We start from the raw sequence: 19,713 nt of genomic DNA on the forward strand, positions 1-19,713 counted from the left end.
AAAAACCCTACAACAAAACCACCAACTGAAATGTCACAGCTAGCCCAACAAATCCCCCTCCACACATCCATCGTTTGTCCAGCGCATGAACAACTGTTCTCCCAAGGGGAACTCCTCAGCAGGGAAGCCAGTGGGCGCTCCAGACAAACAGGCTCAAGTCTGCAAGCTTGGGCAGCCCCTGGCCATGGGGGAAGGTGGGGGAGAGGGAGCTGTCAGTGGGCTTTTCATGATAGGGACTTACATCCACCCAGGGGGCAACCCACAGGCCCTGCCATGAAGTTCAAGGACAGAGCTTCACATTCTAGGGAGGCGAGGGAACCTTGGAAGGCTTTGCTTATTAGAGATCCTAAAACCAGGGTTCCAGGTAGAGCCTGGGCATCCCGGACACTCTAGCACCTCCTTGTTGTCTAGCCAGCCTTCCGACTTCCATCTTAGGAGCATTCACTGTCCCTCAGTAACCAGCAAATGTCATACTCAGCTCCCCCGAAGGGCTCTCTCCTCCTCTTCTTGCTCTGGGTCACCAAGCTTGAATTAGTCCTCTTAGAGAATCACCAGCCATTCTTCTGGCTGACATTTTAATCAGATTTTCCCAAGAATCCCAAAGGAGAGAGGTAGAAATGGAATTGCAAAGGGGAAAAAAAAAAAAAACCACTTTTCTCTCTCCATGCCTGTAAATTATAACTCCATAGCTGCCTTAGGAAAAAAAAAAAAAAAAGACACATGGCAGAACGATTTTTCCGGCTGAGAAAATTGACAAAGCTGCAGACTCCTGCTCCCTGCAGGATGGGGGAGGGAAGAGGAGGGAGTGAGCAGAGGAAAAGGAAAGGGCGGGTGGGGAGTGAGTGTGGCTGTCCCCAGTCCCTCCAACCCAGCCGCCAAGACACCTCCTCCAGCACACCTTAGAGATGCTTCCCCCGCATGCACTCTCACACAACCAGAACAGGTGCAGCCCCGTGGAGTAACCCTGTTAGAGGCAACCAAAATGTTAAAAGGCCTAAGTACTAGTAGTTTGACTAAGCCAGAAGCAGCTTAATGTAAAAGGAGAAGTTTCATAATAACTCAGGCTAACTCAGACCCTTCACCCAGGCTCAGGATGTAAGGGACAGTGGCCCTGATAAGGGTAAAAATAAATAGCCCCAAGGTCTGTATTTCACAGATATGTTACCTATTGCTTTGCATCTGTAACCACTTAACTTAGAATAGTTTTGTCTTGCCATGATGAATAGGGACTTGAGGCATTTCGCGGGCCTTTAGTCTTGCCTGTAATTGATTGGAGTGTTTCATATTTGCTTTAAAATGATTGGAGTATTTTTCGCGGGCACAGGCTTTGCTGTAATGGCCAAACTGGCCTGTAAGAATCTGGCTTGTCCTTGGCTCGGGGTCTTGCTTCATCCACCGGTCCTGCATGTCCGTGTGAGGAGTTTGACCCTGGCTAGCCAGCTCAATAAACTCTGCTTGCTGAGGGCATCCACATCTGGTTCTTTCCTATCCAACGGAGGGGCGACTTCAGACCCTAATGTGAGAGGAGTTAGACTGGATAGTGGGCAGATAGGGTATTCTGGGTCCCCAGCAACTAGAGACATTCAGCAGAGACCAGAGAAGTCACTGATAAGGTCAACAGAGAAGACAGCTAGTGCTACCCCCGCCAGGGGTGTTAAGATCCAACGTTCCTGTTGTCAGGGTCACGTTGTCTGGCAGTGACGGTCACATGGTGCTGTGGCAAGCTGAGGCCTCCACACTTAAGACACCGGCACTCTCAGAATTCCTTTGTGCTCATTGAAAATCTCCCCCATCTTCCACGTTTCTAGCTATGGATGGGCATTCAATACTTGTCAAATCTAATTTCTTGGTGATTTTTTTTCTCATCAGAATTTTTTTTAAGGTTTATTTATATATTTGAAAGATGAAAAAAATTTTACAAAGAGACAGAGAGAATGAGACCTCCCATTCACCAGCCACACAGCCAAGCTGGGCCTCCTACAAGGGTGACAGCGCCAATCAAATAGTTGAGCCATCATCTGCCACCTCCCAGGCACATCAGCAGGAAGTCAGTTTAGAAGCAGAGCAGCCTCAAACCAACACTCTGATAAGGAATGCCAGACTTGCAAGCAGCAGGTTAGCCCACTGTGCCACAAGCCTGGTCTCTAGAATTTGAATTTAGAGTTAGTCCTAAACAGGTAGTTTTATTCAGAGCACATGGCAATAAACTTGTACTTAACATTACCACAATTGCTATCTAAGGCTCATTTACTGCATAGCAAGCACCACAATGGGCATGTTGCATGTTTCATCTCATGGAATGTTTGCAACAAACTCTAGAGACACTTGCTGTGATTTTTGATGGCTATCATGGTAACCAAAGAAGGAAAGAGCTTGCCTCCAACCAGACCTGGGATGGAGGGCGGAACCGCCATCACACCAATGAGGGGCACAGACCCATGGCCCCACCACCGCCATCATACCAATGAGGGGCACAGACCCATGGCCCCACCACCGCCATTGCACCAATGAGGGACACGGACCCACAGCCCCACCACCGCCACTGCACCAATGAGGGACACGGACCCACAGCCCCACCACCGCCACTGCACCAATGAGGGACACAGACCCACAGCCCCACCAATAAGGGCCGAGGCAACCCGATTCAGCTTCCTTGTCAAGGAGAGTTTTAAAAGCCTCTTTCCCGTCTCTTCTGTGCTCTTCTTCCTCTGCAACCCTTTCCCTCGCGCCTGTCCTTTCTGCTGCCTGGGGAAGGGAAGCCCATGACTGTGGTTCCCTAAAATAAAACCCATTCACATTGTTTTCATATATCTGGCTGAGTTATTCTTTCCCTGATGGCCGACAAATTTAACAATTTTCACCTTGACATGTTCACTTAAAGAATTTCTTTCTGCTAAAGTGCTACTGCAGTCCAACAGCCCAGCGTTTGCTGTTAATGCTTTCATACAACTCGGCAATGCACAGTGACCACGTGAAGCCTGGCTGGGACACTGGTCATCCTGGGAACCCTCACCAAGACTGTGTTCGGCCTCTGAAAGGACTTAAACTCCTGAAAGGAAAGGAAAAACTGCCTTGTAACTCAGTTCCAGAGACCGTGTTCTGTAGTTGCAGCCACACAGGCAGACTCCCCACTATACCACCGGTCTCTCAATGCCTTCTGAATAATCAAATTCAGTGTCTTTCTTCCCAGTGAATCAATCTTCAATGATTGGTTGCATCCACATTATCCCAGGAGTTGGCAAATGAGGATGGCCTCATTTCCAAAATGTGTGTTTAGGATGGTATGGGCCAAAAGCAAGAGTCCATGACCCAAAAGTTGATCTCCAAAGACTCAAAATAGCTTACACACATCACCATCACAAGGAACCCCGTGCTGTCTTTGCTTTTTTGCACAGAGCAACTGAAGTGAGGGAATGGTCGCTGTGACCCAGTAGGAAGGTGTTCTCTTGGCCTTGCCACAGTAGCTGCTGGTAGGGGAGAGGAGGTTGGAGATCAGCAAGGACCTAGACTACTCCAACACTTTGCTTTAACAAACTTGAATCCTCTGGACCCAAGCTAGCAGCCAGATAAGCCTGATTGTCCTCAGCCAGAAGATGTCTACTTTGTAGAGGTTTGAATCCACGTTCTAGGTCAAATATTATGGAAAGGGGTTGACTTCTAAACACCAAAACTTCTGATCTGACCAGGACTGGCAGATGTCGAGGGTATGCAGCTTGACAAAGTCCACATTCAGTAATGGTCCGAGATTCTTCTAGAAGCCCAAAGTAATCATTAATAGCAAACCCTGAGCTTCCCTTGTGTGCCCAACCCTATGTTGAGCACACCACAGACATTCTTAGCTCATGTCTGAATGTTGAGCATATCCCTTCCCTAAGAAAGGGATTGAGGCTTACAGCAGGTTGGCTACTTTGCCTGAGACCACTGAGATATCAATTGGTAGAGTCAGGATGAACTCAAGGAGCCCATGCTGCTATCATTACTGCCACTGTGTCTCTGGGCCAGCTCATGACCTCCACGCAACCTTGATGTCCCCATCAGACAAAGCAGGTGCAATCAACAACATACAAAGATGACAGACACAACATGCAACAGCCTAAACCAGCATATAAATGTCAAGGAATTTGGTGGCCTCTGTCCCTGAGTCCTGTACAAGAGGCCTTTTAAGGCCTGGACATTTCCAGACTGAGTGATGTTGACAGTGATCTTGATAGTGATGGTGGGTCCCTACTAATTTTTGCTAACCAAGTGGCTCATGGTGGTCCCCAAAATAATTCCACACTGGGGATGGTTCGGATGACATCTGGTAACACAAGGAAGACCAGACTTAAAACTTGGAGCCACGTGATGTGCAGGGGATAAGGAATGAAGATGGAGCCAACTGGCCAGTAACTCAGTCACACCTATGTAACAGAGCTCTGATAAAAACTCTAGACCCCGAAGCCTGCTTGGCAACACTCCGCGCCAACTGCAATATTTGGTGCCACTGAGTGTTTGGGGACCATTTCCTGACCTCAAGCTATACAATCTTTCCTCTGACTACATCTGTTCTATCTTTTTTTTCCTAGGTTTTGTTTCACTTGTTCCAGTGAATTACTGAACCAGACAAGCTGGTGGGAACTCAGAGTTTACAAACAGTTGCATTTAAAGCAAAGGCAGGCTCACAGCGGACTATGACCTTAGCCTGGGAAGTCTAGGTAGTTAGCCTGTGAAACCTAAAGCTGTATGTAAAAAACAGAAACAAACAAACAAAAAAAATCTGTGTTTATGAGGCCAGTCTTGTGGCAAAGCGTTCAAGCCCCAGCTCTCTTGTTCCCATTCAGCTCCTGCTGGTGGGTCTAAATGCTTGGGCCTCTGCCACTCTTCTGGGAGACTCGATGGAGTTCGGGGCCGCACCAGGCTCAGCTCTGGCTGTTGCAGGCATTTGTTTTGGAGAGCTAACCAGTGAAGATCTCTCTCTCTCCCTTCCTCCCTCCCTCCGCCTTTCAAATAAATGAAACCCTATATTCCTCTCTACTTGATTCAAAGAACTGCTCGGAATCCCAGGCTGGCATCACATGCTTCCTTGAACTGTGGCATCCATTTCTCGGGGTTCAGGGCAAGCAGAAAAGCAAGTGTTCTGTTAGGGACACATATGTGGGCCCCAGAATATTCAAAAGACATCCACTGTCTCCTTGAAACTTGGCTAACTGCAAAACTGGCTTCTGTAACACACTTGCTTGCATCAACTCCTCACTACCAAGCAGGATACAGCTCTTAGCCTGTGTAAGACATGCCCAGTGGATAGCTCAACATCACTAATGATCTTATTGTTTCTCCTAATGATACCTGGTGGTTGGGTTACAGCTGGTCGACCTTCCCCTTATCCTCAGATTGGCACTCAGCTTTAAAGCGTGTCCTGACCGCCCATGCCAAAACCCAGATCTTTCACAACCCTGAGGAGAAACAGTGTTCAACCTTGAGAAGACAAGAATTCCTGACAGTTTCCCTTCGTCACATTGCACCAATGCGCGCGTAGTTGTGTATTTTTCAAAGCCCCTAACTGCAGCTTGTCGGGATTATTCCTCTCCTCCTCCTGCAATGGTATGGGACAGTCCACCAGCAGGTAAATAAAGACCCCTGAGCTCCCTAGAGTCTGCCCCTGACTCATTTGGGGGGATAGAACTGTCAGCTCACAACAGAAGAATTGTGTTCTGGGGGCCTGTCGTGGTTCAGCCTTCCATAACAGAACATGATGCCCTGGGGGGCTGGCGGGGGCTGGGGGTTCTCACCCACAGAAGACAGTTGCTCCCAGCTCCACGGCCAAGGCAGCCCCAGGTTCAGTGTCTCCTGGGGGAGGAAGGGTTGCCTGGTGCTCTTGTTCTGCTTGCCGAGTCCTTCTGTAGCCCCAAGTGTCCCGGCCTGCAGGATGCTGGCCCAAGAAACACACGGACACATGTACTTGGTGAAAAAAAGTACCTAATGCTCTTTATTTTACTCCTCATACATATACCTTCTTCTCTAGGGGAGGAGAAGGAAGGGAGGGGTTTCCTGGAACTAATTATCTTCATTGAAGCAGGGAAGGAACCAATCATCTATATTGAAACAGGGGAGGAACTGATGATTTGAACAGCTGCCCTGGCCTGGCCTGCGGGGTCTTCAACGGAGACCTGGGGAGACACCAAGACTGGGGGGGACAGGAGACATGAAGAATGGGAGCAAGACAGGAGGTCTGATCAAGCTCCGAAAACTTTATTTTCTCAGGCAGAATTTAAGCAGCAGGTAAGTGTTGGGGGGGGGGGTAGTTTTACAGCAGGTTGTGGGCCAGGTAGGGTGGAGGTCACCATGACAACTCTTATCTTGGGAGAACAATTACAGGTGAAAGGTTACCAGGAAACTAGGTGAAGGATAATTGGATCTTGCATTCCAAGACCATTACAAAATGACGAAATAATAAAATGGAGTCACTCCTGTTGTTCGGCAGTTCTCTGGTCCCTGGCAAACAGGAACAAGGGTGGAGGTTCTGTTCTGCTTACTCTACTACACAGGATGTTCTGGCCTAATACCCTGCTTGCTGTGGCCCTGCTTGCCCAAGGCAGGCTTTGCAATGCAACAGGTTGTCAGGTAGGCCAGGTCTAAGGCCCATAAGTCTGTGGCTCCTAACACCCAAGAGCAAGTGAGTTCTAGAGGGTTCTTCAGTGAGTGCTGGCACTGATCCCACTACTTCCTCAGACCTAGTCTGTCCTCCGAATCTCACCACCTGCTGCCGCTGTACCAGGAACCCAGAGGGGCATCAACACCAAGTCGCAGCAGGACTTCCACTTCCACATTTGGTCACTTGTCCCCCCAGTGGGCAGTCAGCCCTCACATTTGGGAAAGTGAAGAACCACTCCACACTGCCTTAGCATTGCACCCCAGTCCGGTCTCTGCCCATCGCCTCTAGGCTTATGCCTGCCCTTGCAGTGCAGCTAAAATGTAATGGGTGTTTGGCCTAGTAGTTAAGAAGCCGGTTGTGGTACCCAGCAGAATCGTCCGGGGTCACATCCTGGCTTCACATCGATGCCAGCCTCCTTCCAGTACACACCCCGGAAGCCCACATACCTGGGTCTCAGCTACATTTATGGGAGACCTGAGCCAACTTCCCAGCCCCAAGCACCAGCCTGGCCCAGGCCTAACCTTCTGCAGGCACTTGAAGAGTGTACGTGGGATACTTCTCTTTCTGCCTTTTTTCTCCCCTCTCTCAAAGGAATGAGCAAATCAATGACGGATGGATAGCCAGTTTTAAATGAGATCAAAGAAGGGTAGAGTGGGATGGGTGCCTAGCACACCTGACATTCTTTTACGTTATCCTTATATATGTTTGGGCACAAACTTTAAAAACTCTAAGCATGTTTGTAACATGAGAAGACAAAGCATCAGGCAGTCAGTGGTTTGAATTCAACAGAGGGAAGAGAACAGCATCTCAAAGGACAGACGGGAAAGGTGTCCGAGCTGATCGCACCCAGGAGAGCCTCAGCGACCAGACTGCTCTGCGTTTATCTTTAGACATTAAATCCACCGAAAATCTCCTGTCCCCATGCAGGTATGCCAAACCACCCACAGTAATGTCTCACCAAGTGGCCTGACAACGTTCAGTGCTGATAGCAGAGCTTGGTTGGGCCGTGGCGGTGGGGGGGGGGGGTGCCGGAGTCCAGCTCCAGCCGAGGTTCGGAGCTCGGGAAGGGTGCGTGGATGAGGCGTGAAGAGAGAAAGAAAGGAGACGGACCACCAGATTCCTTGATCGTAGTGGACTAAGCGAGAAAGCTGTCCGCTTTATTTATACAGAAGCAGTACAAAGTTTTTTCTTAGGGGCATATTGACATAGCTTCAGGGGGACACAATTTACAACTTTTTGAGAAATGATTGAGGAAGGATTCCATATTCCTTGCATAACTTGGCTTGCCAGTCTTCATCTGCTCTCCTCAGGTCTGGGCTATAACCTAGGCGCCATCTGTGTCAACCAGACCCCTACCTTGAATTATGTACGAGTTAAAAGGACTGGGGCCTTGGTCTATGGGGATCAGGATTATTGACATTAGTTGGCCATAGGTCTGTAAGCTCACAGTTTGTTAACCAAACAAGTAAAGCAAGGGTAAAAACGGCAGAAAGAATTGCAGTTAGCAATGAGCTAAGCTACTCTATTTAAGTTTCAACTCTACAATGGATGAGTGTTTCCAAAGACAATTCTACAAATTGTTTCAGTATTAGACAAGGCATTATCCATTCCAACGTTGCAACCAAGAGTTTCTCAGTAGACAACACATCTTATACAGTAATACACTCCTAATACAATTCTTATTCAACTTATCTATCACTAAATGGGAGAAATACATCAAGAGAGAAAAAACATGAAGATCTAAGACAAAAAGTTATAAACATTACATTCCTCTACAACTGCAGGCTCTACAACTTCATAAGTGATCAAACAATAATCAAAAATATATCTTTATGATATTAGTGAAATCACCCTGTATTTCCTCAGGCTAAAAATGTATGAAAACAACTAAAACAACTACATTTTCTATATTCTAAAGAATTGCAAGGACAGGCTAACCTTTAAGACCACAGTAACCATACTTTTTTTGCCTTAGCAGGATAGGCTTCAGGGTTACAGTAGCTATATTCCTCGTCATAGCAGTATGGCCTTTAGGGTCACAGTAACTATATTCTTTGTCATAGCAGAATGACCTTTAGGGTCACAGTAACAGGATAACTTTTAGGGTTCCTCTTATCAAGCCATTCCCCAGAAAGCATGCTAAATATCTGGGCCAGATTTTATGGCAATGGGTAAACAGCACAGACTTAATTATACTCCTATGTGTAGTTAAAGGCCCACTCACCAGGACATCCTCAGTAACATTAACTCTTAAGCTCACATTGGTTGTAAAAGCCATCTCACAGGGGTAGACAATGCCTCAATAGATTACAAAATTCTTAGTGGGGTGGTTGAGTGCCCATGCGAAGGGGAGTGAAAACTGCGTCAAGGTGGTCAGAGATGAATCCACTTAGCCCTGCTAAGCAGCTGGTAGCTCCCCGGGCCCTGCCAGTCAGGGAGCTGTTCTCTTCACACCTTCGTGTTATACACACCTACTGCATGGACTCCATCAGGGGAGTGATGGAGGGAGGGAATATGGAAGCTTCTAGACTCCAAGAGGGCAGGACCCCAGTTCCCATCTTCCACGCAGTGCTCAGCTGTGATCCTGAGCCCTGGAGCTCTCAGCCAGTGCCACACACACTTCTGTGACTTCCTGAAGTCTCATGTGTTCGGTTATGAAATGGGATGAATTAGAGACAGCTTGTACACAGGGGACATAGGTGGTATTGGAATCAATAAGAACCCTGGCTTTTTTTTTTTCCTGTATCTGTTGTGCAAAGTAAGAGAGTCAACTCCAGACAACCCCAGGATATACCTAGGAGTCTTTATTAACCAAGCTTAGTCATGGCAGTGACCACTAGAAATTAGCAAACGAAAAGTTACCATGGTAATCCCTGAGAGGAATAAATGGTCATTACTTTGATAACCATTAAAACGCCCTGCTGCCACAAGATGGCGACAGGACAAATCAGGGTGGATTCCAATTTTGGGGCTAGGGGCAGTCTGAACCACTCCACAGGGTGGCAGCTGCGGGGAGGCATCCCTGCTAGGTGGATTCTGGCTAGGGACTCAAGCCAAAACCACCCTGCACGGCGGTGGCTGAGTCCTTGGTTTCGGGCGGCCAATGCACCAATTGGTGCCAGGCTCTGCCTGCTGGCCGCCCAGTAGCGAGCTCTACGGTTTTTATTATTTGTATTAGCTGTTTAAGGACAACCATGAATTAGACTAGCTTTAGTGTAGGTGAAACATGAATTCCTGGCGATTCCCAGTAATAGGGACATGTAATTTTAGCATGAGTGGGACTGAGACCTGAAGGTTTGAAGGGGAGTGCCCATAAGAGGAGCAGTGGCACTCGAGAGTGCATCCTGAGTGGGGTGTGGGGTGGGCCGGACTGCCAACTTTCACCAGCTCAAGCAGGGCCAATGGGAGGGCCCGACTGCGCCAGCCATTGGCCTAAAGCCCAGTGGCATCTTGGAGAACTGGATCTGAGAGGGGATCAGGGGAAGAAACTTTGGAAGCTCCCCGGGCGAATTATAGCTCCACTGGTGAACAGGTGGTCCGGACCTGGGGGGAAGACAGGCTGGGCAAAGTTGCACCAACTGCTCGTCAGTGTATGAAAAGGCAATGGAACGGGTGCACCAGGCAGCACTGAGCAAACCCTAGCCCACAAGTAAGATTGGAAACCAGGATGGACCACAGGACAGGCCCAGCTAGGTTTTTGCACCAACTGGTCTGCATGAGCCACGGATGCTGAGCCACAGTGTCTAGGACAGGGGTCACGACTGGTGGCAGGCTGTGCCAAGCTGAGTCAGAGCAACCACTGGCATGCACGTGATCTATGGCTGGGAACAGGCCCAGTCAGGGGGGAGGGCTAAGGGGACTCTCTAGCTGGGTGGAAGTTCCCCACTAAGGGGCACACGAGCTGGAATGGGGGCTGCATTCTGGTCAGGGTACAAGTTGAGTTTCCCTTGGCACAAGTGTGGACTGGGACAAGACGCACCAGGCCAGGCCAGACTGCAACACCTTCTGGTGTTCTGGAGGACCAGGGTAGATGTAGGACGCACTAGGTTAGGTCTCAACCCCAGCTGAGCCATATATGAACTATATGTGGGTAAGGATGAGCCGTGGCTGGGCTGAAACATCCAACAGCAAGAATCAGAATGGGTTGAAGGCCAGCTAGGAAGAGCCACTGTTCCTGCTAGGACAGCAGGTGAACTGAGTAGTGCTGGCTCATGGACCCACTGGTATGCGCAAAATCTGGCACTTGGAGGGGTTCTGATGGAGGAGCCTGGGCAACTCCTCTGGCAGGACACAGACCCTGCAGGTAAGCGCAAGAAGCATGGAAGGATACAGCCAAGAGGTCATGGAAAGTGTCCCACTGGCATACATTTGGCAAGGGTCAGGGGCGGACCAGGCTGAATCAGTTCACGTCACCCACTGGCAAATCCGAACACTGGAACAGAGTTTGAGTGGAGCCAGGTTCAGTCGCGACAAAAGCAGTACACAATGCGGAATGCCAAGGTGAGGTTGCCTGTGCCAGATGTGACTGCAGCACCCAACCAGCACGTGTGAGAGCCAGGAACGGAGGGGGCAGACCCGGCAGGGGAATAAGGGATGGTTCCCTTGCTGAACAGCTACTCAAACTGGAGAGCATGAGCAGGGATGGGGGCAGACCAGACCAGGCAGGGTTACAACACCTGTGTGCCTCATGTGGACCAGATCAGGGAAGAACCAGGCTGGGCTGATTATTCCTACTGGTGCAATCCACAATTAGAGTGGGTGAGGCTTGTTGGGGCTTAGCCACAGCATCAGCTGGCAGAAGCTGGCACTGGGGGCTAGTTCTGTCAAGTTAAACCACAGAACCACCTGGAGACTACATAATCCGAGAGGGGGAGTGGCCTGGGAGGGAAACAGTGGGCTCCTCTCTCTTAGGTTACCACCCCCCACGGGAGGGCACGAAAACTAGGGCAGGGGCTGGGGTGGCTAGACAGAGAGACACCCAACATCATCCGTGAGGGCTGGGTAGTTGAGCTGGTTAGATGGGACATGGTTCTCATGCCCATTGACATGCATGAGAGCAGAAGGGGATGTGGGACAGACTAGACTAGTCTGCCACACATATTGGCAAACCAGGGCAGGGGGCGGGTCTGGTGGGGTTATTGTGGGTCTCTCCAGCTGGACTGCAGGCCCCACTGGCTTAAGCGAGGGCCGAGTATGTGCTGGGTAGAACCAGGCTGGACTGCAAACACCCATTGGTTCCAGTGGAAGACAGGGTTGAAAACAGAACCAACCCAGCAACTGCAACCACCAGCTGATGGGGCAATGGATGTGCAGGGCCCGGTTCTTGCCAGTACATACAAGAATCTGGTCTGGGAACACCTCAGAGAAAGGCTCTATGGGGATTTCCCCAGTCGAGCTTTCAGACTCAAGAACGCTAACCATCAAGTGGAACAAGTCAATCAACCACCTCAGCTATATGTTGGCAATGTAAGTGCTGGGCAAATGGAGATTCTATGATGGACTATGTCAATCAGTGGATTCTCCAGAGACCGCATTGTGCTTGGATGGTGAGAGTGGCAGCAATTCAGATCCTTTGAAGTGTCAAAACCACTCTACCAGCTCTACCTTCAGACCAGAGATGGTCTCCCCAAGGAACTGATGAACTTATCTGGACAATAAGATGCTGGACTTTATGTCTGGTAGATGCTTCCAATTAAAGATTCTCAACTGAATTTGAACTGTGGTAATGCAACAGGGTGGAGGAGTCCACCATGGGAGGGGGAGGGCTGGGGGTTTGGGTAGGGTTGGGGGAATCCCACTGCCTATTAAACTGTGTCACATAATGCAATGTAACCAATAAAAAAAAAAGGCAAAAACAAACAAACAAAAAAAACCCATTAAACTGAAGACCTGCATTCCAGCTTCCCCAGCAACATAAATTATCCCAAGAGACATGCAGCAAACAATCTGGACACACTTACAAAGCTGTGAACATTCACCTTTCCCTGGCTTCTCTGCCCACATTCCATCACTGCTAGCCTCACCTATCCTGAAACTCTTGAAAGTACACAAATTAGAAAATACAAAGCATCTTAGCATTTGCATCTTCATTGACTCATTCAAGCAGTGAACAGAGGGTGCGGAATACAGACACACGTGACCATGCTCAGGGGGCACCTATCCTCCGAGTCCATCTGCAGGAAGCCAGAACAAGCAGGTGCTGGGGAGACCAAGAGTCAGACTGCCAGAGCGACAGAAGCACCAACCAAGAGAGTGAGCCCCTCCCTGTCACGGGCCTTTCTGCGGGCTGGCAGGGGGAGTGTGTCGAGAGAGGAGGGACTAGGGTTCCAAAAAACAACACGCAGTGGGTCATTCTTGTAAAGAGAATGCCATTTATTCGAAGTTAGCCTGCCTCTTTTATAGTCTTCCTAGTTCCTCCCAATATTTTCCCAATGCTTAAGCAACTCCTAAGCTCACCGAAGGCATCTTAAAAAAGGGGAAGCAGGGAAGAGGGAACTTGTTGTCAAGCCAGGGGCTAAATGTATCAGGCCAACATTGCCCATCCTGTTACCCCTTAGAAACAAGCTAAGCTGTGGAATTAACCCTTGGGAGAATGGGCCTACAGGAGTGGTTACACAACAATGTAGTACCGCCCCCTCTCAGGTTCCAGGTGAGGATAGGTGAGCATTCCAGGTAGGCAGGAGGGACCACCTAGGTGGGGGGAGAGGCAGCTTTTAAACTGGTGACCCTGAACTAGCTAAGACTATAACAAATTCTCACATACAGTATTCCCCAGGGCAAAGGTAAAATCCTTTGCTAATGTAAATAACCTCCATACAAGCTTTCTGCTTCATAAACTCAAATTTCTCTGGGCAGGGATTTCTTACAAGTGAGATTGTCCTGTACTAGAAATCCTCCGTTGCGGGCATTGTGTGTAAAAGATAAGTGAACATGGCAAAGTGCTTCACCGCCATCACAAATGCAGCCTTCCTGTGGTGGAGCAGGGTCAACGTTACCACATACAGCGGCAGGCAGTTCTAGCACCTGCTGCTCGGGGGTGCAGAGGGGTCAATGTTACCACATGGAGTGGCAGGACTAGCCCCAGCGGTCTGCCACTGTGCCTGGGACAGCAGAAAATGATGATTCAAGTGCTTGGGATCCTGCCGCCATTTGGGTGAGCTCGTGGCTTCAGCCTGCCCCAGCGCCTATCGTTGCAGCCATTTGAGGAGTGAACCTGGCTGGAAAGCTGTCTCTTCCCCTAATCTTCAATCCCTCCAACCCTGATCAACAATGTAATCATTAAAAATCAAATTAAGGGCTCGGCAGCGTAGCCTAGTGGCTAAAATCCTCACCTTGAATGTGCCAGGATCCCATATGGGTGCCAGTTCTAATCCCAGCAGCTCCACTTCCCATCCAGCTCCCTGCTTGTGGCCTGGGAAAGCAGTCGAGGACGGCCCAAAGCCTTGGGGCCCTGCACCCGCGTGGGAGACCCAGAAGAAGTTCCTGGTTCCTGGCTTTGGATTGGCGCAGCACCGGCTATTGCGCTCACTTGGGGAGCGAATCATCGGACTGAAGATCTTCCTCTCTGTCTCTCCTCCTCTCTGTATATCTGACTTTGTAATAAAAATAAATAAATCTTTGGGCCCGGCGGCGTGGCCTAGTGGCTGAAGTCCTCGCCTTGAAAGCCCCGGGATCCCATATGGGCGCCGGTTCTAATCCCGGCAGCTCCACTTCCCATCCAGCTCCCTGCTTGTGGCCTGGGAAAGCAGTTGAGGACGGCCCAATGCATTGGGACCCTGCACCCACGTGGGAGACCCGGAAGAGGTTCCAGGTTCCCGGCTTCGGATCGGCGCACACCGGCCCGTTGCGGCTCACTTGGGGAGTGAATCATCGGACGGAAGATCTTCCTCTCTGTCTCTCCTCCTCTGTGTATATCCGGCTGTAATAAAATGAATAAATCTTTAAAAATAAATAAATAAATAAATATAAATCTTTAAAAAAATCAAAATAAAGATCTGTCTCCTCCACTTAATCCGCATCACTCTTTCAAATAATTAAATCTTTAAAAGAAAAAAAATTCTCCTTAGATAGAATGATTAAAACTAGCAAACATGTGTTTATGTTTCCAGGCTGCTTGTACAGAGGACACAGTTGCCAATAGCCTCAGGAATGTTTACTGCATAATCAATTGCACCTCAGTTTCACCCAGACACCCCCAAAGTCCAGCCACCTCCTCTCAAGGTGAAAGAACTAAAGCCACCTCCTGCTCTCTGCTCGGCAGGTCACACCCGTTTTCTGCAGGGCTGCATTCCTCACTGGCCAGCAAAGAAGCAACAACACCATGTTACCGCCACTCTGACAAGATCCGATGGCCACAGTGCGCACTTGACAGTCCAAGGAGGAGGACAGGGAGGCAGCCGCTCTGTCTGGAGCAAACCCTGGCATTGGATGGTCCAGGCCAATACTCTGCAGTGTGCCATGCCAACAGGCTCAAGGCCATTGCTAACCTCAAACACAAGCTTTTCTTTTCATTTTATTTTTTAAATAACGATTACGTGGTTGATTGAGGTTTAGGGAAAACTGGGTGAATTTATTGCTTCCAAATTTGCTATTTCTTCTTGTTCTTGGGAGAAGGGGAGAAACAAAGGTGAAAACCACCCATGACTGTCCACAGTCCTAGTACCCAGGGGTGAGGAACTGCCACCTCATATCAACCCAAACACAAGCATTTAAGGAACCAGAGGAGAGAGCTAGAGAGATCAAGGACAGCGTTAGGAATGCTAAGGAGATTCAAAATTTAAAATAAAACAAAAAAGAATACTGTGACAACACATCACATGGGCCATGACATATGGCCCATCGGGAGTTCCCATTGCAATCCTGTCTCTTCCTGTTTGACACAGCTTCTCCCTCACTGCTTCTGGGGGCTCCTCATGAGCCCCACCAAGTTCCGATCCTTCCTCTCTGTTTATTCCACGGGCGACATTGGCCTGGGATCGATGCCAGCCACCCAGGGGCTCTCCCGCTGCCCTGAATCAGAGCCAGTTAGATGTGTGCACAGCACAGCCACTGTCGGGGTACAGCCCGAGGCCCACGCCTCTCAATTCCCCTAGACACAATCGCCAAGCCTCCCTGCAAAGCTGTCTCCCTCTGCTTCAGTAAGAGCTGATCTCTGGCACTTGCAGCCTCTCTGTAGCAATGCCTGAAGCTGACTTTATGAGATTTCTACAACTGCAAGGCTGGTGCTCACTGGGGAAAACCCTACAGGAAGAGAGCAGACCATCCTGCTGCACACACACAGGACACTGCCCACTCCTCTGGCTGGCAGAGCCCCAGAGTCATGAGCAAGGGCAGTGACTGGTAATATTGTGAGAGTAGTTAGACTGGATAGTAGGCAGTTAGGGTATTCTGGGTCCCCAAGTCATTTCTTTCCTCAAATATAAAGGGGTATTTTCCCCACCATGTCTGGGATTCACCAGAGCATGTCTCTCCCAAGACAAGTGCATATCTTAACTTATCAGGAACATACTTCCCCAAGAGACAAGGGTGACACTAACATATCAACTCCCCACCTGAAGCCTCAGCCCATTCTGTCTCCGGCCATTGCCAAGGGGGAGGGCTTCAGACTGGCCTCTTTATCATTAGAAAGGGACCAAGGAAGTTGGCCAGTGACACCTTTCTGGCTTTTTGTCCCAAGGCCAGGTACCATGGAAACCGGGAATTTTCTTTGTTTATGGAGAAACATCTTTGAGGGCAACCTTTAAAAGATGCTTTCCCCACCGTTAATACGGGTCTTTTTACTTTTCCTCCTGCCACTATGGCAGAGAACTAGGGTCTCTTTTTTCTCCACTTCTCCTGCCACTATGGCAGGGGTAAGGGTCCTTTCTATCTCAGAGCACCCTCCCGTCACTAGGATGGGAGTCTCCTTTCTCAACTTTTCTAATAAACCTTGCTTTAAAACTAAACAGTCTTTCCTGCGAGACAAGAATTGAGGTTGCTGCCGTACTCAGGGTCAAAAAACCCTACAACAATATGGCAAGTTCTTTCAATAGCCCAAGCCTGGCATCAGCCGAGTGGCTCAGCAGGCTAAGCTGCAGCATAGGGCACCTGCATCTCCTATCGGATGCTTCTAATCCAGCTTCTTGCTGATATGCTGAGAAAGGAGCAGACAATGCCTCGAGTGATTCAGCCCCTGCCACCCACGGCCTGGATGAGGCATCAGACGGGGCTTCAGCCTGGGCCAGCCCTGGCCATTGCAACCATCTAGGGAGTGAATTGGGGTGAGGGTGGTTTCTCCATGTCATTCTCTCTAACTCTTTCAAATAAAGTATTTAAAAGGAGAGAGCCCACAGAAAGCCTGATTGGTAAGCACCAATTCTTCCGGAGCACACAAAACCTGGGAGTGATACCCCCTTTGGTGACCCATTTTCAGAGCGACCTGGCTTGGAAGGCAACCATACAGCTCTTTGAGACCATGAACCACCAAGTCCACAGGCCAAGAGCAGAGCACCCCAAGGAGGGACACAGGGCTTGAGGCCAGATGTGGGCAACTCACTCAACCTCAGTATTTTTGCATATGGATAAGAACATGTCATCAGCAGACATTTGGGGACCACGGGGAGTAGATGAAGACACCTGCATGGTTCCTGCCATATCATCAACGCCCGTAAAGATCAACAAGTGCAAAGACACGAGTAATGGGAAAATAAGGATAAATACCCGAAATCACCAGACAACTCTGGGTATGATTGGCATTTTGGGATTTCCCTGGCGGTGCTTGTCTCATTCCACCAGGAACGCAGCTGGGGACACAGGCCAGCCGGGACGTGCTTCTGGCATGTACTTAGTTTTTATTTGGAGTCAGTGGGAGCAGCAGCTACCACCTCCCCCCAACTAGCCAGGTGGCTGACAAGTACCAGTGAAGCCTCCGTGAGGCTTAGTCCAAGGGGCCAACGGCTGTCCAAGCCAGTGTAATGTGGAGATTTCCTGAGGCCATTTTCTCATCCATCCCAGTTTCTACCCAGCTGGAAAAGAGTGCACAAGCCATTTGTCTCAAGTGAATGCTCCAGTAAATAAAACATCAACAGGGGCTCGGAAAACACAGCAGAGTAAGAACTGCCACCCTAGCTTAGCCCAAGGGTCTGATAACAGACCAGAAAAAGTTCTGTAGAAAAGAGCTTCCTCTGCAGTTGCAGCCTCCCAAACTCCTAGAAACCTTAAGGTTCTTACAACATCACAAGGATGCTGTCCCCACAACCTGAGGCGGCCTTCCCAGCTAATACCATTCTGGGAACAGTGAGTTTAGTGACTGATCTTTTGCTCCTGTGTTTGGTTCCTCTTGGCTGCAACTTGCATGAACTCCATCGGCGCGAGGGTCTTCCTGCCCCACCCCCCTACATGGCTCTGTCTTAATATTCCCATCCAAAACCCAAAACAGAGCTGCTCATCAGTGGATCGCAGGTGAAAGAACACTTCAGGAGCTGCAGGCTTCCTTGCGTGAGCACCGCAAACAGAGGAAAGAAGGAGAAGACAGAGCAGGTGTTCGGCACAGTGATGGCGACACCCACATCCCATGTCAGAGTGCCTGTGTACTCCAGCTGCCTGCTGATGCAGGTGCTGGGGAGGCAGCCTGTGAGGACCGTGTGACTGGGCCCCTGCACTTGCAGGGCTGGGATCAACTTCCCTGTTCCTACTTGTAGCTACACCCACTCCCAGCTAGTGAGGGCACTGGGAGAGTGAACCTGTGAATAAAGGATTTCCACCCATCTATATATCTGTCTCTCTTTCCCTCTCTTTCAAATGAAATTGAGTCTTTAAAGCAAAATTTTTAATCATTGAAAAGAACAAAGAGATTGAGACCTGGTGTGCTGCTATAGCAAGCCAAGCCTCTGCTTGTGGTGCTGGAATTCCATACGGGTGCTGGTTCTTCACCCGGCTGGTTCTACTTCTGATCCAGCTCCCTGTTTGTGGCCTGGGAAAGCACCAAAATATAGTCTGGTGTTTGGGGCCTCGCATCTACATGAGAGACCTGGAGGAAGCTCTTCACTCCCAACATCAGATCTGCCCATCTCTTGCCACTGTACCCATTTGGGGATTGAACCAGTGGACTGGAAGATCCCTCTCCGCTCATCTTCTCTGGAACTCTGCCTTCCAAACAACATAATTCAAAAAAAAAAAAAGAAGAAGAAGAAGAAGAGCTTAAACCTGAACACTCAAATTCCATTTTCTAGGCTAATTCGGAGAAATTCTGCGACAGATAGAACATGGAAAGAGAAATGTTTGAAGGAAGAGAAGGCTTCGGGCTAGACTGAATGCCAGGCCATTGACCCGGTGTTAGAGTGTGGGTAAAATGTTATTGTTGGGCAGTGTGAGGTTCCTTTGTGTAGAGAAAACTGCTACTTTGCTAGGCCAAGAGGCGCCTGGACTTTAGGAGGATTCCACTTTAGTGATAAATCTGTTCTTTGCTGTCCTGCAACTTTGTGAACCCAGGTGCAGCGGGACTCAGCAGGCCAAGACCACTGCCGGAAGGCAGTGACTGAGTCCCTGGCCTTTTCCAGGCCCAAGAGCAACCAACCTCCCCTCCGGGTAAGCACGCCACGAGGAAACCTTGGGAATGGGACTACAGTCCTAGCTCCGCACTGCCTCCAAAAGCCAGCGGTGGGACCAGTTGGGAGGATTCGGAACCTTGGGGCTTGCGGACTGCTGGCAGCCTCTCAGGGCTGGCAACCCCGGGGGGCAGCTGTGGCCAGACCAGGTCTGAGAATGGGGACTCAGAAGGCCAAGACCACTGCCACAAAGCAGTGTCTGAGTCCTTGGCTTTGGGCGGCCAGTAGGAAGAGCCTGGCACCATTTGGTGCACTGGCTGCCCAGTAGCGAGCTCTGGGATTTTAATGTTTTGAAATAGCTGTTTATGGATACTCATGAATAAGGCCAGCTTTAGTGTAGGTGAAACATGAATTCCTGGTGATTGCCAGTAATAGGGACATGAAACTTAGGGGAAAAGTGGGACTGAACCTGAAGGTTTGAAGGGGAGTGCCCATAAGAGGAGCAGTGGCACTCGAGAGTGCATCCTGAGTGGGGTGTGGGGTGGGCCGGACTGCCAA

This window comes from Ochotona princeps, chromosome 7, assembly GCF_030435755.1.
Source record: "Ochotona princeps isolate mOchPri1 chromosome 7, mOchPri1.hap1, whole genome shotgun sequence".
Lineage (NCBI taxonomy): Eukaryota > Metazoa > Chordata > Mammalia > Lagomorpha > Ochotonidae > Ochotona > Ochotona princeps.